Below are 4,393 nucleotides of genomic sequence, written 5' to 3'. Positions count from 1 at the left end.
CTCGAGAGGCTGACCGGTAGCCATCTTGGAAAAGGGACCCCAGAGGGGTCCCTGCGACCTGGTGAAAATGGCCGGGAGCAAGCGTCCAAACAGTCAATAAGACCAAGTCCAAGACTTTGCGGACCAAAGTAAATTGAGCCGTGGGCAGGGAGCCAGGGAGCCCCACACAGGAGAGAGGGCAACGGGACGATTGAAGCCAGTGAAAGGCTGCACCCCTACCAGTGGAGTTGGGGAATCGAAACTGAAAGTCAGGAGGGGTCGACCCGGCGGGGACCCTCGCAGCCATTGTTGATCAACTGCTACTCGGCTCGCTCCAAAACCGAACCCCCGGTCCGCCTCGGGGTGGGCCTCAGAATGCAGAAACAGCGTAAAAGTGGACCCCGACGTCCAATTTCGATGTTTCAAAGTGTCTGATGATCAGCGAGAATATGCGAACAAAAGCCCGTCGATGAAATCAGGATGTTGCCAGGATAATCGTAGGAGGTGGCACAGGTCCGGGGAGCTCTGTGCTCACACGACCATCTTGGATGCCCGCGTAGCTCCTCCCCCTTCTGTCACTTTTAAATCCTGTGTGAACCGGACATTTGCCCTTGTGTCAGAGTGCATGTCTGCTAGTAAATTAATTAAATTCTGCTCTACACCCATTTTTGCCATGGCGGTCCAGTGCTCTCTACGGCTCACACAATCGAATGCCGACGACAGATCCATGAACGCCATGTGAATTGTACCTTGTCGGGCCTTAGTATACTTCCCTATAATTAGGTACAAGTTCAGACACTGGGTAATAGTAGAGTGACCGGGTCTGAATCCGTATTGAATGGGGGATATTACTTTATTTTCGTCTGCCCCTGCGACCAATCTGTTTAAAATTACGCCCCCCACTACTTTGACAATAGACTTAATTAAGGATATTGGCCTGTAGCAAAGGGGGCTATTACGGTCTCCTTTCTTGAACACGGGTACAATAGTAGATACCCCCCAAGACTTTGGGCAACCGGAAACCGCAGCTGCATTAAGTACTGCGGTGAGGACTGGTGCCCAAAGTGAACTGCAGGATTTAAAAAGGTCCGGTGGAAGATTATCCGGTCCTGGGGCCTTATTACTAGTAAGCCCTTCAATTCCTTTTTCGACCTCATTTATTGTGAAGAGCAATGGTTTTTCCTTTGATACTACATGAATGCATTCTGCCTGTGACTCGTTACTTTTAAAAATAGAACTAAAATAATTAACCCACTCTTCTTCTGGGATGTTTGTACCCATTGTATAATCAGTTGGATTATCGAATAGGGGTTTATTTATAATATCCCAGAACTTTGCACTATTTCTTAATATTTCAGGATCTAAAAGAGACTCCCACACATTTTTTTTTACTTCTTTTTTGCGAATTACGAGGGCCTTTTTATACCTGGCACGCGTAACTTTTATAAGCGCCAGGTCTCTAGGTTTGGTTTTTAGTGCCACCTTAAGCTCACGACTAACCTTGGAGCAATCTTTATCAAACCATTTTGGGTTGTTATTTAGGTTCCCTCTAGTTGTCACCGTTAACAATGATCCTACTTTTTTTGCGACGGCCTCAAAGGATGCCAAGATTTGTTGCGGTGTTGATACGGGTGATGTACATAACAAAAATTCAGGACTACAGGTAATGTTAATAGATTTGTACAAATTTTCATGGTTCATCATTGACCATTTTAGGCGACGCTTCCCATTTATACATTTTGTGGACCCACGATCCACTCGTGACTTTCGCTGTTCAAAAATTCCCCCACCCATTTTGATACATATAGGATTATGATCACTATAAATACTCATTTGGATGTGGAAATTCAGGACAGTGTTAGCAAGGTCAGCCGATAGTAAAATATGGTCTATGTATGATCCAGTAATGTGACCTTTAAACGTGGGAATGGAAAAAATAGTTTGGTCCGCCACTGTTGACATTGCAGAGATTAAATTATTTTCATTCATTAGTGAGTTTAAATCTGTTCCACGCCGCGAGTGGTCAAAGTGGAAGCCTTCCAGGCCATTGCATCCTAGATGGTTAATGGCAGTCTCTCCGGGGTTTCCACATGGATGTGTATTAAAGTCACCAACAAGTAGCAACTGGCGGGACAATCTCTCGGCATTTTCTCTCAAAAAGTCACATAAAGACTGTATGTTACAATCACCTAAATGGTTGGTTGCATTATAGAAATTAATCAAGGTACAAGTAGTATTGCCCCTCTTCAACTCCAGAACCTGGATATTTCGATTGCCAGAATAGAACTTAGATTTGGAGCATGGAAGAGCCAGATTAACATAAATTGCCAAACCCCCTTTTGCTCTACCACTAGATGAGGGTTCTGCCGGAATGAAAAAGCTCCGAAAACCCTCAATATGTACATTTTTCCCCACCAGCCATGTTTCCTGTAGACAAATTACTGCGTATTGTTTAACTAGAGACAGCCAGCCGACATCATTGGATTTATCGCAGAGCCCTGCTATATTCCAAGATATCAGACTTTCATTACAGGGTAGTGGTGGACAGGAAATTTTAGTATTTATGTCTGTGTTGGACTTTACAGATGAAATAGCTTGTGTTTCGCTTAGTTGCCTGTCCACCTGTCCTTCCACAGAATTATGTGTTATGTCTGTAGTTATAAAATTATACATATCTGATGGGTTGATAAAGCAATTTGTCTGGGCTAGTAAGGCAGGCAAATCATGGGTAGGTCCATTGATCACAGTTAAATAATCCTCATATCCTGGTTCTACACCTTGTTGTCTACAATTACCATGAATAGGGGGAAGGGGTGTGTCAGATAGTCATTCAACCCCATCCAAGCCTCCCTGTCCATAAAGGGCGTTGAACCTGTTTGAAATAGGGATATTATACTGGTTGTTAAAGTGGGTAGGATATTGGTATTCGTGTTGATATACCTGTTGAGGCCTTTCCCACCTATCAAAACTGTGCCCCCAACTATTGTCAGGCGCAACTATGCCCCATCCATTTGATATATCATTCCAGGCTAATCTTGAGGGGGCATGATTTATCTTAGGGTAAATCATGCTACGTTGTTTTTTGCCAAAGAATTCTAAAGTAAGAGGGACAATGGTGCCTTTCCTGCGTTGAGAGGGAAGTATATTTAGTAAAATGTTCGGTAATGTGACTGCGTTCTTAAAGTTTAAAATTACGCAGTCACCAGTAAACCTTTTTGGGTTTTGTCCTATCCAGGGTACCCTTCTCGCTGACTTAACCTCTCCTGCTAACTGCTGTTTCCCATGAGGGGCCACCTGCATATTGCCAGACAGCCAATGGAGGGCCTTACTTGTCAGTGATGTAGGGGTTTCTATCTGTCCAGTAGTCAAAGATGGAACATTTGCAAGTATCAAAACTAGGGGTGAGGCTTCTTCAATAAAATGTAGAGAGTCATTTTCAGAATTTATTGGCATTTCAGCTAAGTTTAGAGGTGGGTCTTCTCTTAACGATACAAAGTTATGTGTTGCTGGTGTGTGTCCAGATGAATTAGACTGTGCTACAGTTCCACCTCCCTCTGTCCCAGTCGTGTTAAGCTCTTTAGTGGTATTGGCTAAATTAGTGACCATGGTTGACAAGTTTGTTAACTCATCTATTAACGTTTTCTGGGCCGTGCCCAGTTTCTTCACATCAGTACAAAGCTTGTCAAGTCTAGCCACCACCGGTTTAATAAAAGCCTTGAGCTTGCTATCAAACATGTCCGCTATCCTGCTTAATAGTTCGTCATCAGCTATCTGTTTGATACTGTCATCCCTTTTTCCCGTGCTCTTGTCCCTAATTTTTGGGGGTGTTGCAACCCTTTTCCTCCCTCCTCTATTTATCTGTGTCTTTCTGCATTTCCTGATCGCCCGTGTATTAGGCACTAGAGCTGGGGGATCTTCAACTACGCTGTCAGCCTGTGTGTCCACATGTATGGGAGAATCCTGTATGACATCATTAGGCTGGGACTCAGTATCGGTGACATGGGCTGAGTCTTGGTCAAGCTCTAGGAGAACACTATGGTTTTGGGTCACACTATCATGTGTCTCAGTGTCTGGGATTTGATTTCCTGCTTCCTGAGATATGATATCTACCCATGGGGAGTTAGGTGGAGGACTCATAGGATGTAAAATGGGAGATTGACTTAAACCCAATGACTGTCTTCTATTACTATTGATCTTAGTTACTACATGAACCATGTAGTTGTCCATAGTGTTTTCCACGACAGTAATGTTCTTTTTCGGCATCCTAGGTGGAGATAATTGGAACACAGGTTTTTAAACTGGGCAATTACGATCAAGTTAAGCACCGGAGGTGAGAAGGGGAATCAAAGAAGTAATACAATGTACATATGACAAAGTACAAGCGATCTTACTTTAGCCGGATGACTTTTTGCCA

The sequence above is a fragment of the Lissotriton helveticus genome, chromosome 8 (genome assembly GCF_964261635.1).
Source record: "Lissotriton helveticus chromosome 8, aLisHel1.1, whole genome shotgun sequence".
Classification (NCBI taxonomy): Eukaryota; Metazoa; Chordata; class Amphibia; order Caudata; family Salamandridae; genus Lissotriton; species Lissotriton helveticus.
The sequence above is the reverse complement of the archived record's forward strand: the minus strand, read 5'-3'. Positions refer to the sequence as shown.